General features: G+C 41.2%; 1 protein-coding gene across 6 annotated transcripts in view; it reads right to left on the reverse strand.

Annotated features, from left to right (window-relative positions):
- FAM3C (FAM3 metabolism regulating signaling molecule C) overlaps positions 1–18732 on the reverse strand; it is a 379854-nt gene that overhangs the window by 37169 nt on the left and 323953 nt on the right. The window contains exon 1 of one of the 6 annotated variants that reach the window (XM_079932262.1): positions 10757–10799. The exons of 4 other annotated variants lie outside the window; for them this stretch is intronic. The gene's annotated coding sequence lies outside the window, so the exon portion shown is untranslated. One more of the 6 variants, XM_079932261.1, reaches the window with a different exon arrangement.

Raw genomic sequence — 18732 nt, forward strand, 5'->3', positions numbered from 1 at the left:
GACGGGAAAGTCTTGCCATTTAACAAAAACTAGGAAATAATGCAAACAGCAGAGTAAGTCACACACATTCCTATTTTATGTAATCTTCCCATCAGCCCTATGGCATTATAGATGAGGTCAAGGGATTTGTCCAAGGCCACGTGAAGGGAAAGTAAGAAGCTGATACTATAAACAATTCCACTTCCCTTCCACTTCCCAGCAGCTCCCTGCCACGCTCTGAGAAGCTTCCTGACAAAATTCCATGTCAATCAATTTGGCTTTTGCGAATTGCTCTGGGAATTGCTAATCCCTGCTGCCAACTAGCCACTCTAGGGCTCTGATGGGTTGTCAAAATGACTAAGCATGTGTGTTAGAACACTCGTCAGTCCCCACTGTGGGTAGGGGGCATGGAGCCCAAAGCCTGTGTCCTGCTCTCATCCCGCTGAGCCGGGAAGGGAGCAGAGATGCCTGCCCGGGCACCCCCACCTCCCCTGGGGCCCTGGCTGAGGCCCTGTCCTGTCCGCAGAGCCCCAGAGGAGGCCCACCCCGTGGACGCGGCCTGAGGGGAACTGGGCGAGGCCTGTGCAGCCGGGCTCCCTCCCGCCTGTGTGTCGGTACTCCGCCTTTTTCCTCATCCCACCTCCTCAGACACCTGGCTTAAGGGCCACTCTTTCCTTGGACACCCATGGTGTCCCAGCCAAAGGGTTCCCCCTCCCACCTCCTCGGGGTAGGAGGTTAAAGAGGGTTCAATACCAAACGCCCTGCCCCAGAAGAAAAATAGTCCTGTTGAGTTTGGGGTCAGAAGCAAGGGCGGGAGAGGCAGCCCCACAGGGTCGGTGTGCCACGATCAGGTCGGTTCGGTTTGTCTTTGTGTCTTTTTGCTTTGTTTTGTTTTGTTTTAAACCATCATTAGTGAGATTTTTCTTCAGCCACCAGTGTTGGCCTGGAAGCAGAGGGCTGCAGCCCTTAGTGTTTGTAAAAGAAGAAAGAATACACAGCGTGGCCATGGTTGGGTTTTTTTTTCCCTCCTTTGAGAATTTTCTTTTGTAAAACCAAATTTAAATACTTGTTTAATACTGAAATTAAAATGAAATTAAAATGGATGAAATAGAAGCTGGAACCCTCCTCTTGGACTATGCAGCCTAAGAACCTCATGGGACTATGAATTCACCCAAAATTTTCATTTGCCATCAGGCCGAGCTTTGAAAGAAAAACTGTTCTCTAACCAGGACTGTAACAATAGTGTAAATACTATTTCAGAGTTGAAAGCTGATGGTGCAAATATGTATATAACGTACTGTATTTTTACAATGATCCTCGCATGACTCTACTCCGCCCCCTTTTTGTACTCCATATCTGTCTTCCAGAAACGTCACCTGCCTTGCCTCCTGTGGTCTCTTAATCCAGTAACTGTATTACTGCCTTTAAAGGATGCAGTTATTTAAAAAGAAAAAAAAGAACACTCGTCCAAGACAGAAAGGACAAAGGAAAATGAAGTATACAGACACACTCACTGATACATTTAATATTAACAAACGACTACTTAATTAAGCCAGAAGAAAATACTACCAATTATATATACCAAAAAAATATATACCAATTATACTCCAAAAATACACTCCATTCAATCCACTTTTAACACAGTGCTGGCCGAACAGCAATGTAAGGAAACAAAATTTGCAACCCCAAATGTCTCTTTGGTGTGTTAATTATTTTGAGCTGGAAACAGTCAAGGCCCAAAAGACTCTTTGACCTTCCCCCTTAGCTGCCTAAAGAATTTATAGAGGGTCTGTAACAGGAAGGGAACTATAACCACAGATAACTGTAGTATGAACTACATGTGTAGATAGGGAGGAACCTAGCAAAATCTGTTTGTTAGAATTCCTCTAGGTGTCCCATTGCCACTGCAAGACCCAGCAAACATTTACCAAACATCTGCTTTTCCATCTCCACGTGAATTGCCTTCCTCCCCTTTGAAGTCCCAAACCACTACCCCCTACATCCCTCCTCTTTAGTCTTTAGCGGAAGATAGTATTTAAGGACTCAGTTTTCCTGGGTCTCCCCCATGTATACATGTTATTGAACTATTGATTTTCTGCTAATCTGTTTCATGTTAATTTAATTTTTAGACCAGGCAGAGGAACCTAGAAGGGTAGAAGAAAATTTTTCCTCCTGGACAGCAATTTTAAATGAATCAACTGACAATCAACAGACGATTCTAATATTCATATGAACTGGGGCTTTTCAAGAGGACTAAGGGGGGAGAAAAAAGGTAAAAGTATAAGCAAATAGATTCAAAGTACATTTAGGCCCAGTGATGGCTAATTTATGTGTGTCAACTCCACTGGGCCACTGGGCGCCCAGATACCGTACTTTGTCAAACATTCTGGGTGTGTCTGTGAGGGTGTTATTGGATGCGATTAACATCTGAGTAAAGCAATTTGCCTTCCCCAAGTGAGTGAGCATTGCCCAATCCATTGGGAGACCTGACTAGAACAAAAAAGGCTGAGTAGGGCAGCATTTGCTCTTTATGCCTACTGTCTTCAAGCCGGTCCATTGGTCTTCACCTGCCTTCGGACTTGGACTGAAACTTATACCACTGACTTCTCCCAGCTCTCAGGCCTGGGGACGCCCGCCTGCCAACTGCAGACCCTGGGACTTCTCAGCCTCCACAACTGCATGAGCTGATTCCTTCTGATAGTTATCTATCTCAGATAGATAGATTGACAGACAGACAGACAGGCAGTCTCCTATTGGTTCTATTTCTCTGGAGAACCTAGACCACCTCTCAAGATCAAAATGTAAGCGACTAAATTTTCAGTCCCAGATCAGTTAAAGAGGAAAATGATATAATACTGAAATCAAAAGAATACTGCAGCTAAAAGTCACAAGGGTAAGTTCTTCTAATGTTATGCGTACAAACAAAAGTATGGTATTTAAAGAAAACTATTTGCAAAAAATACCTGCATTTATGTAAATAAAACAGAGCAAGTGTTGGCAATTTTCTGTAAAAGGGCCAGACGGTAAATGCTTTAGCTTTTAGACCATATAGTGTCTATTCAAACTATTCTGCTCTGTAGTCGTAACTGAAAAGCAGCCATACACAATATGGAAACAAATGGGCTCAGTTGTGTTATAATAAAACTTCACTTATGCACACTGAAATTTGAATTTCATAAAATTTTCACATTACAAAATATTCTTCTTCTTTTGATTTTTTCTTTCCAACCACCTAAAAATATAAAAGCCAGTCTTGGTTCATGACCCATGTGGACCCATAGGTCACAATTTGCCAACCTGAGGTAAAGGAATAAAAAATGAACTTAAATTTTAAAAACTTTATAAATAGAGGAATAAAAAACTTTCCTGACCATGCTCTAATATTCCAACATTTCTTGCTGGGCTACTTGTGGGCTATACAATTCCCATAAGGCTTCTATGGGTCCTCTTAGAAGTACTAGTACAGAAGTAGGACAAATCAGACAATGCTGACTTCTGTGTTCTATACGTGTTCACCATACATTTTCATAATCAACTGCTCTTCATGGAAGAAGCATATACTCCGTGAGAAGCAATATAATGGATCCTCTTCAAGAGAAAAGAAGTCCTTCCCTTCCTACAGATGAAGCTGTCCACCTACAGCAAAGATGGGAATAAATCTAGGAATGTTTTCCAAACGATCCCAGGAGACATTAAAAAAAACAGGGAAAATTAATCTTATTATATCCCATTTCATTAACTGTAAAATGATAGTGACGAGATCTTAACTGTTTTCTAAAGTCTTTAAAAGTGATTATTTTTGTGATGGGCTTAAAAAGGGAGAAGGGGGGACGGGTAACTGTGCACCTGATGTTTGATCAATTTTTAAAATTCCAAATATTTAGTTTTAAGAAATCTTTGCTTTAATAGAAAGCTGTCACTATGGTAGGTGCAGACTGCTATCAAGTACCCATCTCCCCCAGATGCCACTATGCACACATCTTCACCAGGAGGGATACATTTCTGAAATAACGAAATGAAGAGGGTGAGAAGACTGCATTCATTTGAAAGAATCTTAACATTCAAACACTCAGTATGATATGTGAGCTGCTATCACCGTGTTATAAATATTGTGAATTTAATAGAATTTGGTGTTTTCTGTTAAGCAACAGAAAAAAAATCCAATTACTACCTTAACAGTATTTTAGTTCTAGTAGGAGACTCTGATATAGAATCCTAGAGAATGGATGTTTTAAAAATCTACCATTTTAACACACATGTGTCAGACACTTAAAAGTGTAAGTATGACCCTATATGGTGAAAGGGAAATTTTTCGACGTCTACATAACAACTAGAAAAGTATCCCAGGTTTTTAAACTAATCTTACATTTTGACTAGAAGAAAATAAAAAAAAAAGCAAAGGAGCTAAAAACAAAGTATTTGGTAAAGAAAGAAGATCTGTATAATTCTATAATGCCAAGAATATATTCACTTTTTCCAAAGATCACGGAGGAAAAGGTAAATGTATCCAATCTCCTGCAAAATGGCCTTCAAAAAGGTGAGACTGCAGAACAACAGACCAAAAACTTCTAAACAATGGCTCTATAGAACCAATAAATAAATCTTTTAGAAGAAAACGTTAATGTTCTATTGAAAACCTTAAGAAGACAGGGATACGAATGATCTAACCCTGGGTTTATAAGTTTTCTGAACTAATACCATTACTTATTTTCTTAATACAATAGCATCACATTGAAATTACACATTGAAATTACATTAAAAAGAGGATTAATATCTAACTGGGCCTCAGAAACAGGATTAAAAGCATACTGTGGAAAAGCACAAATGAACCAGAAGGCACCCCACCCTTCCCCGCAAAACGTTCTGGGTGCACTTAGCTTTCCTCCACAGTCTGTCTACCCAGCATAATCTGCTATCCTTTGTTTTTATCTGCTTCTCCTGGCAGTGCCTGGAGAGAGTAACACTTCAGAAAACTTCCATCTGTTCTGCAGCAGCTGGATAAAACTTCATTCTCTTAAGAATGAGACACGACAAACTATAACTGTCATCCCAACCTGTCCCTCGAGTTAAAAACCAGTTAGCAAAGAGCCCTGCTAATCATGCAAGTGCCCTGCCTGTCCTGACTTGGCCCCAGTGACTAGTGCAGGGAGAAGTAATCAAGCCTGCCAGACCACATGCACACTACCCTCTAAAAGCAGAACTATTGCGACAGTGTTCACCCTACACTGAGAGTTCCAGAGGACAACTCCTTCCACCACTGTGATGTGAATTTGCTAGAGACCTACAGTCTTTCCTCTTCAGAAATTTGGTATTAGATTTCTGAAATATTTCACTTGATCAACAGGCATTTAACCATGTTTTCTGTAAATATCAATACCTGAAGTAATTAGAAACTAAATGGACACGTACTCAGCTTTCCCCATCCCAAATGTAACATAGTTAAGCAGGTTTCTCCTGACAAAAATATTTCGTTTGCCAAAATGATGTCACTAAGGAAACACCACAGCAGGAGGGGTTGCTCTTCAATGAATTCTCATTGATGAGCAAAGATTTGTCCTAATCTACAGATATTCCCTCATTCAGGACCCAATGTACCACCATGGTGTTTCTATTTAAGTTGGCAAGCAAAGTTCAGGTTTACTCTGACCCAGACTTGGTGCTGATGCCAATTACCACCACAACATCCTAAAACTACTCATTATAGGACAGTAGGTGGCTGGTGTATATGCATATAACCAGCTAGCTGGCATTAATGAGGGCTATGAACTCTCTAACAGAAAAAAAGTGATAAAAAAGAAATCAAATGATCAAGCCACAATAATGTCAACGTGACATTAAGTAAATATTTTAATGGACTGTGATTACAAAATGGAAATCGCTAAAGTACACAGAAGCTTAAAAATAAGACTTCTTACCTGATCTGAAACACCAACATGTGAAAGACTGGAAATGGGTAGGATGAAAATAATATGGGGCCAAATTGGAGTGCATTACACCCTATGATCCAGCTACCTTGCATTTTAAAACAAAGTCATCAGTATAATCTTCGTTACAAACTTATGTCAAGTACAGGCATCACATATTAAACTCTATTATAAACAAATTTTACAAAGTAAAAGGTCTAAAGAATTGTTACATTATAATTCTTTTATCCCATAGCTTCGTAATAACCCTTTACCATAACAAGAGGAACTTGTGGTTTCTCAGGTACCTAACACTCTGTATTTTGATTCCAAGATACATACTACTTCCCTTATTTTAACAAGTTTTAAATCAGGATGAGGCTCACAACCACATTTTTGTGATTAAAAGTAATAAAATAATGGTGTACCTTACAAAGATCTTAGATTCAATGAAACATCACATCTGGTTCTTTGAATCCCTAACTATAAAATAACACACACCATGGGCACCACAATTACTAGTGGGCTTTTTACGAGGCAAACTCCTGAGCCCAGAATCCCGTGGAGTGAGGATTAAAACTCCTGCATGGTTACGAAACTCCCCAGGCGATCCTCATTCCACTTAGATGTGAGAACTTCAGCCCAATAGTACACCAATCCAAACACACAGAGAAGTTTGGGGTAGTGGTGGGGAGTAAGTCAGATCTAGGCCAAAAAAGCCCAAAGGTAAAATTCACAGGACAAGGGCTTCCCTGGTGGCGCAGTGGTTGGGAGTCCGCCTGCCGATGCAGGGGACACGGGTTCGTGCCCTGGTCCGGGAAGGTCCCACGTGCCGCGGAGCGGCTGGGCCCGTGAGCCATGGCCGCTGAGCCTGCGCGTCCGGAGCCTGTGCTCCGCACCGGGAGAGGCCACAGCAGTGAGAGGCCCGCGTACCGCAAAAAAAAAAAAAAATTTCACAGGACAAGAATCTTCATTCTTTCCTTAACAATGAATGGAAATCAACCTGATTCTGGGCCAGGTCTCCTTCGGGGGTGAGGAGGGAGAGGTGGGCAGTGAATAAATCTGGAAATAATGTGCTGAGGAACAAAGCAAAGCGAACTCCTGTTTGCAATGCTAACAACAGAGTGCAAAATTAAAACTGTCCCAATATTTTCTTGCAGTTTCCTCTCTACCAAAGCAGAATTTTGCTTAAAAAGTCATAATCCAGTTGAAGAAATGAAATGGGGATCAGATTTCTGTAACTGACAGTACAAACATACCCAAAACAGAAAACAAGACAAAATGACATTTTGTTCCGTCTGCTCCTTCAGAGCTCCACAACTGTCGATTAAACAGCTGTAATGTAACCTACTTTAATGCTACACTACACCATCCAAGAGGAGAAAGAAAGATGGATGAATGGGTAGATGGAAAGAAAGAAAGGGAGGGAGAAACAGACATTATTGAGTACAACAGCAAAAATAAAACTACATGTTAACTATAAGAAGTTGAACATAAGCAGGATAAAGAAGTGTCTAGTTCACAAATCACTATAAAATGAGACGAAAGGCACAAATTTACAGGAGTATAACTAGTAAACTATCTTCATCTCCTCATGTAACTATAATATTTTACATTATATTAGATGGGATGTTACAGGTTCCTATTCTGAATGTTTTAGAATTCCCCCATATATTCACTTCATTTATACGGTTTTTAAGTAGTCTGCAGAATTTCACTGCACCAGGGCAGACATAATTCTGTCAGTCAAACTTTTCATGTGAAGAAACGGAGGAGCAGAGTGGCTCCATCTGCCCAAGGGCCCTGGAGATGCAAGTTAGCAGCCATTTGCAGAGAACTGGTAGTAAGAAGATTCTAGTGTAAAACTTTCTGAACCAATTAAAAAATTCATTTTTTGGTCCTTCGATACAAGCACAGGTCCTTCAATACACATTTAATGATCAACTAACTGCAGAGGCTGAATGGTATGGAGAGTCAAGTAGTACACCTGATAACCATGATACTATCTAAACAAGCCATGCAGAACTTATGATGAAAATTAATGCAGACTCATAGCTACAGACGTCCACATAACTTTTTCTCACTAGCACACAAAAACCCACCAGGGTCCATCAATGGATGAATGACTAAACAAAATGTAATATGTTTCTATACATGGAATATTATTCAGCCATAAAAAGGAATGAAGTACTGATACAGGCTACAAGATGAATGAACCTCTAAAACATAATGCTAAGTAAAAGAAGCTAGACACAAAAGATCACCTATTTTGACTCCATTTACATGGAATATTCAGAATAGATAAATCTGTAGACAGAGAAAGCGGACTAGTGGTTGCCAAAGGTTGGGGAATGGTGAGTAACTGCTTAACGAACATGAGGTTCCCTTTTAGGGTGATGAAAATGTTGTAGAACTAAACAGAAGTGGTGACTGCCCAATACTATGAATGCACTAAATGTCACTGAATTGTACACTTAAAATGGTAAATTTTATGTTATGTGGAATAAATTTAGTTTTTAAAGGAAATTTAAAAACTCACCAGAGACTAGAAAAATAATGAACAGATGAAAATTAATTAGATTATAGATAAGGCAGATGTAAGTAATAAAATAGCTTGAATCAAACAAACAGGCCGATGAAGGAGACAATGAAAGAATACTGATGGGGTAAACTGTGGAAATTTAGAGGCAGTGGAATACAATTTCCTCCTCTGAGGAACATCAGCTGGCTCTATTTTAGGAGCAGAATAAAATTCACAAAACCTTTTAAAGTTCCATAAGATGTTATGGAAAAACCTGAACGAACATTTTGGCCAACCCACTAGCTTTGTGAGGGTCCAGGCTGCCTTATTCACAGATCCACCTTACCTATAATTACTGGCACATATAGGCACTCTCATATGTCTAAATGAATGTAAAAATTGTTGAATACTGAGACTGCCCATTTAAGACCTAAAATATGTGGTAAAAAAAAAATAACATTCTTATGATTCCCCACAGGGGCTACTTTTCACCATTCAACAATCTCTTTGTCCTTTGACCCTCTTTCCAGTGACTTTTCCCTTTTTAATGTATCTTCTTTAATTATGAAAAGATTAGTTAGTAATTCTGTTTTAATTGTAACATATATTAAGTTTATTTAAAAAGTCACTTTAACCCAGTGGTGCTCAGTCTTATTTTGACTCCCTTTTAAACAGAAGCCCCCTCCATTGGGGATTTGGGGGCGGGGCGGGGGGCAGGGGGGGCTGACTGCATCCTTTTTAAAAATCCTCATTTATGGGTGATTCTGAGAGATCCCCAGGTTGAGAATCACTGCATGAAACTCGTTTTATTTCTTACTATCAAGAAATGCTAGTCTTTAAAAGAGCTGAGAAAACATTACACAGAATCTGTGAAACAAAGCTTCTCACACCTGTATACACTGGAAAAAAAAAAAAAAACCCTGTGATTTAATTAGTAAACTGACAGGGAACTCAAGAGACTGGCAGCTTTTAAAAAGAGATAGTTAATGATATGACCAACCCGGATGCTGATTCTGCCAATCTCTTGCTGAATGGCATGAGTTAGTAACTTGTATGTTCTAAATTAAATGGAGATCCCTTTGTACTCAATGATGCACTGTATGAATAACATTAAGGTTTCCCTTCACGTAAAATTGTAAAATGTGACAGCATACCATTAGTCCTGAAAGGTGGTTAAGAGTTCAAGGGGTCTGGGATCTACTGTCAGCATCAACCTCAACCTCTATGGGAGTTCATAATTTCTCAGTAAAATTGGGAAAGATACACAAACGGACCTACTCTATGGGTTGTAAGAAATAAATGTGCATATGAAAGCACTTGACACAGTGCCTAGTAAGCAATCTAGTATCTAGGATCATTGTATTCATATTCTTTTAGGCCAAATAAAAAGAAACAAAGAAAAGGTTCTGTCAATTAAATAGTTTTGTATGACACGAAATTTTAAAAAGCAAAAGGTAGAGGATGATGAAAACACAAAAAATTACAGTTGGAGATCTTAATCTCAATGTCAGTCCAACACTCATTATTCAGATCTAGGGTCACAAATCGTAACATATGGTAGAAACTGTGAGGACAGCGGCAAACAAATGGGGAAAAACAAGAAAAAGAAAAAAAAAAGGAACGAATAGCACATCCATCAATGACACCGAATGCCAATGGGCCGACATAGGTTTTAAAAATAAAAAGTACTTCCAACTTAGAAGACACTAAAACTTTACAAGTGAGCCAAGACCGCCCTCCTCAGAGTTCAAATGCAACCTACAACTCCATCCCCGCCTCTTTAGAGCACTCGGCCCCCATTTCCAACACGAGCGGGAGCCCCAGAGCCGGACGCGCGCCCCAGGTGCCAGTCACAGGCCGGAGCGCCAGGTGCAGTGGCCGCCCCGCCCTCCGCGGACTGGCCGCCGTACTGGGGATGCCCGCGCGGGGGCGGCGGCCCGGACCCCCGGCCAACCACGCTCTGGTGCCCTGGTCCTGCCGCGCCCTGCCCTCGGCGGGACGCGCCACGACGACCTGAGTACGCCCAGGCACACCCCGGGCCGGCGGTCGCGGGGTGAGCAGAGGATAAAGGTGAAGGTGGGTGCCCGGCTGCCCCCAGCCTCCCTCCATCCTCCCCGCCCTCGGCCGCGGCTCCGTCCGCCTCCCCGTGCGTCTCACCGGCCTTCCGCCCGCCTCTCCGCCGCGCGTGCCCGCTTTTCGGCCTCCCTGCGGTCAGTCTTGCCGAAGGTCGACAGGAGCCACCGCCGCCTCCCGCTCGCTCCTCCGCTTCCTCCCGGGTTCCTACGGCTTCCCCTCACCCCCGCGAGTGGCCAAGAGGAAGCCAGCTAGCCGCTGGGCCGCCTCCCTCACTTACACGCCGCGACCAATGGGCCCCGCCGCCGGGAAGCCGCGCCCGCCCCCTGGCGGTGGAGGACCTAACGGTCGCCCCAGAGGCCGGAGGGAGGGGCCGTAGAGCTGAGAGGGAGGGCCCTGCGGCCCCGCCCCCCGCCTGCGCTGCGCTTTCGGAACCTGCCACGTGGGAGCCGCAGGGGCGGCGGCCGGCCGCACCCCAGAAGAGGGCAGATAGGTATCGTCTATTTCTACCACACGCCGCCTTGACCCACACTTCCATAATCCCCACCTTAAAGGAAGAAATTTTAAAGTAATCAGTCCCATTCTAGAAGTCCACCAGCTAGGGTATACGAGACGGTCAGTTCAACGTAAGGTCGTAGGCGAGTTCCTTTTGACTCCTTAAAAGCTAACTAACCTACGGTGAAAATACTACCTGTCGGAGCGCTAGAACGTTGGTAACCCCAAATGTCTGACCCAAGGAGAAAGGTAGTGCTTGTATTTTGCACCTCACTTTTGTTTCATTTATTTAGGAACCCGACAGTTAGAAATGTTTTTCTCCTGTACACACCTTTTCCCACGATTGTGCTGTTAATTGAGAAGTCAATCCAAGTCCCACTATCCAAAACTTGAGAACACAAAATAGTTTCATAATTCCGATACATATTCCAGAATAATTAATAACTATAACTCTCATCATTAACTATTATTAGGTAGAATGTCGGAACAATACATGGTTGTAGAAATTAAATTGCATTAAAGAAATAATAGGGTCTAACCATAGTTAGTCTTCTACCAAGTCTTAACTTTCCTGCAAAAATATAAAACACAGAACTTAAGTAATAGCTATGAATTTGGAAGTTTGTGTTCCATGGTAGGAGGAGGAAGCAATAAATGCATTCTGAGAGCCTTATTTTGCTTGGACCTTGATGGGCCTTTGGGAATGTATTCTCATTTAATGCTCACAACTCAACCGAAGTCAATATGATCTGTATTTTGCTTTAACAAATCAAAAAACCAAGACTCCAAAGTTGAGTTTAAATCACTTGTTCAAACATATAAGGTAGTAAGTTGTGAAGTTGGAATTCCAGCCTAGTCCATCTAGCTCCAAACGAACAAGGCACTTTGTTTCTTATGATACCAAAATACAACATGTACTGTCACCATGCTTCCCCTAGTTCCTCAGGTCCCACTGAAAGAATTTAGAAGCCTCTTGATTAGGGAGGTCAGGCCATATTTGTGAAAAAAGTTTTTTGCTCCATAACCAAATTGGCCTGTATGAAAATGACATATGCTATATTCTTATAGCACCACACTTGAAACAATTTCTGGACTGAAAGTGTGTTGAATATCCAATGACCATAATATGTAACTTAGAACCCTTCAGTAGGTAATGAAATTAATAATAGTGGGTCACAACCAACATTTTGTTGTTGATTCACTGAAATAGAATAGAACAAAAAACATCAGAGTTCACAGCACAACTTGAGGATAAGTATTGTTTCATGACACATTTGTACAGTGTTAAGTGTGGTTGAATAGGCTACAGTGTCCTGGCCTACAATGTAAATTATATTTTTTCATAGGGATTGCAATGTTTAAAAGTTGGTAAATCACTTCTTTAGAGCAGCTGTTAATCAACCAGTTTTTTCACCTACCTTTTTACTTGGCAAGAGGTGGGGAGGCAGGAGAAATAGTCAGGATTAGTGATTGCATTTAGTAAGACTACAGAAAACTTTGCAGCTCCAAGAGGCTTAATCCAAAGAAGTGTTGCTATGTTACATAATAGGTAATGATAATTTATATTTTTAAAGCTGATATTTATTATTATTTGTTTTGTGCCAGACTCCTAAGCACTTTATATATATTTACTCATATAATCCTCACAATAATCCTATAAATACAGAGAAGAAAAGTGCATGACAGAAAGAGAAAGTTGTCCAGGATCCTGCTGCTAGTATGTGGCAGAGCCAAGATTCAAACCCACATGCCCAAAATTCAAACCTCAAAGCTCACTCTTGTCTATACTTAAAAAGAAAATTAATTCTCTCTTCAATGGGTACAGGGTTTTATATAAAACTATAATTTATACTATGCTATTTCCCACATAAAGATTATATAATATTGCTAAAGGTTAAACTTGATGAAAAGCCTCAGAATATTAATTGGACCCATTCTCAAGCAGAATATTTCATTTGGCATCAGTTATCTGTACATGGAGTCGTAGACTGCCTGCAAATACAGCCACCAACATTCCTCCCATTCCTGTAAATTCATGCCACTTTTACGTAGAGTCTGTGTCCCTCCTCTGCAAACTAGGCTGGCCCTGGGACTTATTTTGACCCACAGAATGCAGCTAAAGTGCTGCTGTGTAACTTCTGGGCCTTGAAGCTTCCATTTTCTTAGGATCCAGTCATCACATAAAGAAACTCAGACCAGGCTACTGAACGAGAAGAAACTACGTGGAGAGAAAGAGAGGCCAACGCAGAGCAACTAAGCCCGTGCACCACAACTACCGAGCCTGCGCTCTAGAGCCTGTGAGCCACAACTACTGAGCCCGCGAGCCACAACTACTGAAGCCCACACGCCTAGAGCCCGTGCTCCACAACAAAAGAAGTGACTGCAACGAGAAGCCCACACACCACAACGAAGAGTAGCCCCCGCTCACTGCAACTAAAGAAAGCCCACACACAGCAACGAAGACCCAACACAGCCAAAAAAATAATAATAATAAAATTTAAAAACAACAACAACAAAAGAAGCATTAGTGGAGGAGAGGCCTAGTTAGACCCATACCATCCAGCCAGGCAGAGTCAGTAGATGAGTGAAGTCATCTGTGTAGTCCAGCCCCAGCTAAGCTCCTTGCTGAGTGCACCACATGAGTGACCCCAGACAATACCACATGGGAACCAGCCAGCCCACAGAATCTTGAGAAATCATTGTTTTTGTATCTTCTAATTTATTATTTTTTTAATTTACTTTATTTTTTATTTATTTCTTTATTTGGCTGCGTTGTGTCTTCGTTGCCGCGCGCAGGCTTTCTCTAGTTGCGGCGAGCGGGGGCTCCTCTTCATTGCGGTGTGCAGGCTTCTCATTGCCGTGGCTTCTCTTGTTACAAAGCATGGGCTCTAGGTGCGCGAGCTTCAGTAGTTGTGGCTCGCGGGCTCTAGAGTGCATGCTCAGTAGTTGTGGTGCACGGGCTTAGTTGCTCCGCGGCATGTGGGATCTTCCCGGACCAGGGCTCAAACCCGTGTCCCCTGCCTTGGCAGGCGGATTCTTAACCACCGCACCACCAGGGAAGCCTGAGAAATCATTGTTTGTTGCTGTTTTCAATTGCTAAGTTTTTTGGTAGTTTTTTAATGTAGTGATAAGTTACTGAAACATGGAGGAAAAGGTTTGTAAAAAGACAAAGTAAAAATAAATAAACAAATACATACATACATACGTGCATAAATGCAAGCTGACCAGTCCTAGGAGTGGGATGACATTAAAATATTAAAGCATGCTTATACTGGATCGTAAAGTCAAACTTGTAGAGAGATAGCCAGGAACTCTCCTAGCTTTTAAAGAATATCAGGGGGAGGGAAGAAACAGAGGTAGACTAATAAAAACAAGAGTTAAAATGTCAAATACAATACCTACACTAACTTAAATACCACACCCAGGTGTGGCTTAAAAACTGTTGTTCAGAATGTTTACAGAAGTGTGCATTCAGGACTCTCAAACTTCCTCCAGCCTATAGGTATAAGACATGGGACACCAGTGTTACCCTCTCATCCTACCAACTCCTTTCCTGCCAAGCTAAACGTGTCATCAGTTGAGCCAAGTTTAATCCTAGTTGTCTCTGTAAAGACTCCAAATTTCCTGACTTCTCTTTCTCTCAGCCTGTGTTGAATGAGTCAGATGGACTTTTGCCTAAATGCCTCACCCTAAACTCCCCTCCTTTCCTTTCCTTAGATACATTTACCATTTTAACATAAAATTTTACCATTTTAATTGTTTTTAAGTGTACAGTCTGCAGATGTTAAGTACATTCACATTGTTGTGCAATCAGCACTACCTCCCACCTCCAGAACTCTTCATCTCGAAGAAATGAAACTCTGGACCCATTAAGCAATAACTCCTCATCCTCCTGTCTCTCCAATCCATTGCAGCCCTTCTGCATTCCATTTCTATGAGTTTGACTACTCTAGATACCTCAGATAAGCAAAATAGTATCGTTTAAAAAACTAGCTAAGGGCTTCCCTGGTGAAGCAGTGGTTGAGAGTCCGCCTGCCGATGTAGGGGACACGGGTTCGTGCCCCGGTCCGGGAAGATCCCACATGCCGTGGAGCGGCTGGGCCCGTGAGCCATGGCCGCTGGGCCTGTGTGTCCGGAGCCTGTGCTCCGCAACGGGAGAGGCCACAACAGTGAGAGGCCCGCGTTCCGAAAAAAAAAAAAAAAAAAAACCAAAAAACTAGCAAGCCCACAGATTTCATGACACTGTATTTGGTCCATAAGTAACACAGTCTATACAAAATAAGTGGTTTAATTTACCATGAAACATATGTAAGATACAATGAAATCATTATAACAAATGTATTTTTACGTAAAGAAGTACTCTAGTTTTCCATCTATTACTGCTTTTCTAGCAACATACAAGAAAATTATAGAGACCATAAAATTTTGGACTTTTTTTAATGATATCTTTTTGCTACTCCCTAGGAAATTCTGGTTTGGATTAGATCTTTTAATAGATCTTTCAGTGTGGGAAAATTTGGCATTTTTGTCTTGGTTATAAATCATATTAAATAATGTACTGAATATGGTAACCCACATCTAAAATATGTATTGTAATCATGACTGCAAAGAAACTTCCCTTTCCCTGAAAGTATGTACGAGTGTGTATTATAAACAATTATTAAGATTACTAGTGGTTTCCTCAGAAGAATAGTTTATTATTCTGTTTTATAAAACATTACTGGCTAGAAAAATGTCTGACTCAGCATCATAATCTAAAAAATACTTTTTGAAGTCTTACATGGCAATGTTACCTGTTTGTAATGCCAAGCAAAGATACAGAAGCCAGAGATCAGCCTAAATACACACACACACACACACACACACACACACACACACACACAGAAACAACACATATCTTGCATGTACACAATACTCACATAGTCTATGAGGTATTTTAAAATATATATTTATCAGACCTTGGGAGAAAATTTTTTTTTTTTACTGCTACAGAGCAAATGGGAAAATGTGGCTGCACCCCTAATTCTAATTAAATGAATGAATAAGCCTCACATAAAGTCATCTAAAAACACTTCTTTCCACATCTCATTAAAAAAAAAAAAATCTATCAGAAAATCCTCTGAGAAGAAGCAACTGAACAAATACGGAACAAACTTTGTATTTTCCTAAAACATAATTACTTCAGTCTGTAACTTCAGTCCTTGATTAAGAACTGAATATGAGAACCCTTTTCTCTAAGCACAAAAGGATTCACTGTGACTGTGGTATTTTTATTAAACATTAAGATCTCTAGTTACGTTAAATTGTAATGCATTGTTTGCTTTGAAGGGCCAAGCCACAGGAATATGTGTAACAAAATATCATCCAATGGACAGTATTGCATTAAGACCTGTTCTCTAGTGGATTTAGTGGCCACTAAACATAATTCAGCAACACTCCAGGAGGCCAAAATCCCATGTGATTACAGCAGGTCTAAGAAACATACAAGGAGCAAAACAAAATAAAACAAAACAAGACCTATTCCATGCTTTGCTGCCATCTTTGTGCGTTCTTTTCACGTAGTTTTATACACTCTTAAATCTGTTGAACCTTTTTCCTAATGTTACTCATTTCAATATCACCTGTCCAAAGAATTAGTTGGAAACACTGGAATCCCAGACCATGCCATTGACTTTCAAATCCTATAGTCTGTATGACTTGTGCAAGGCTGTATGTGCAAAATGCCTTTCCTTGATATACCTATGACCTAGGTAGGGAAGGGAATCAGTCTACCTACTAAAATTTGTTTCACGAGCCGCATTTAATTTTAGGTCAATTTCAATTGCAGTTTCTTCAATACCACCCCCCCGCCCCCCCACCAAGATACCACATCTGAGTTCTGAACTTGTATTCTGATTAAATATGAAAGGATATTTATGAGTCCCTAACCTGTTCATTTTTTGCACTTTTATTTTGAAATGTTTCTTGTAGAACTGCTGTGGCCTCACTGAGTTTTGGTACATATTTTTAAGCGTAATTTATTTACTCAGAGAAGTTCTGCTCAAATATAGCATCTGGTATTTTGTGGAGTTCTATCCAATACTCAAAATTTCCATCTCTATTCCTGAAACAAAAGCCAGGGAAATTGCTCACTTGACTTTAAAAAGCCAGGAGTGGGGAATTTAACCTTCAGTTTCTATAGATTCCAAAATAATGTCACCTTCCCAAATTCTGTTTCTCTTCTGTACCTCCAGGACACCCCTCCCTGACCGAATCATTGAGATGGGAGAGTTGGGCTGGATTTGGAGTCAGACAGATGAATTTAGATGCTGGCTCTATCACTAGCTGCTAGGTGACCTTAGGCAAGTTGCTTCCTCTATCCAAGCCAGTTTCCACCCCATAAATGAAAACAGTAACAATTCCCTGACAAAGTTTGGGGTTTTTTTTCTTTAGTAGTGGAGAACATTTAGTATAGTTTTTAGTATAGGAGATAAAACTCATTTGCCATATGAGAATGAGAGAATTCTTGTTTTTTGGTTTTTGGTTTTTTTTGCGGTACGCGGGCCTCTCACTGCTGTGGCCTCTCCCGTTGCGGAGCACCGGCTCCGGACGCGCAGGCTCAGCGGCCATGGCTCACAGGCCCAGCCACTCCGCGGCATGTGGGATCTTCCCGGACCGGGGCATGAACCCGTGTCCCCTGCATCGGCAGGCGGAGTCTCAATCACTGCGCCACCAGGGAAGCCCAAGAATGAGAGAATTCTTAAATGCCCTCACCCACCGTCCCTCTGATCTGCCTGCAAAACTTTGATGAGATATCTGCTTATCAGTTCAGACTGCCAGTTGTCCTGGAACTTTGCACGGCCTTACTTTGGTTCTCCCTAACACTCTTGGGACTCATCTTCGTAAGGCTCTGTTGTTCAGTTTTCTGTACTACTGCTTCATGTACAGCTTGTCTGATTCATAGGAGATGACACCTCATGGCTCTATCCAACCCAGCAGAACTATCATCTCTCCGTCACCAATGGTAGACCTAAGTGGTCAAGCTCATCACTGGTGCATTTACCCTTTTCCAGGAATCCAGAGGCCACGTGGCTTATTATTAACTGTCTGCACCTGTATCTTAACCTCAACTATTTACTCTCTCACATCCTTAACTCATCTCCCGAATTCTCTCACAGTTTCTCACAGTTCCTTACTGGAGACAGAACTTTTACTTATTTCTTACGTAACCACCATTGTACCTGTTCTTCAATCCCATCCCTTTTCATATTTTTGTTTGTTTGTTTGTTTTGATGGAAGAAATTTTCACATACTGAGGTATGGGGAAGTCATTCTGGCTTATACAAGATTTGGCTTGAACTTTATGCTACCTAGCACAGTTTGTCTTATTGTCTGTAAAACATGCATTGTACATCTGCTTTAACCATTAAAGAAAAGAATGCATCTAAAAATCAAAAATAGAATAACTGCAATTCAGGCATTCATAATAGAGCTAGGTGCCCACTGTGGTTTCAGACATGTTACTACATCACTGATAACTTGAATTTTCCAAACTGTATCGAATTCAAGGACACCACCAGCTGTTCTCAAAATAATATCTGCTAGCAGCTGCCAGCTGCAACCTTATTTTTAAAGATTTATTTATTGATTTAATTTATTTTTGGCTGCATCGGGTCTTAGTTGCGGCACGTGGGATCTTTGTTGAGGCATGCAGGATCTTTTGTTGTGGAGCTCAGGCTTCTCTCTAGTTGTGGGGTGCAGGTTTTCTCTTCTCTAGTCGTG

This window comes from Stenella coeruleoalba, assembly GCF_951394435.1.
Source record: "Stenella coeruleoalba genome assembly, chromosome: 9".
Classification (NCBI taxonomy): domain Eukaryota; kingdom Metazoa; phylum Chordata; class Mammalia; order Artiodactyla; family Delphinidae; genus Stenella; species Stenella coeruleoalba.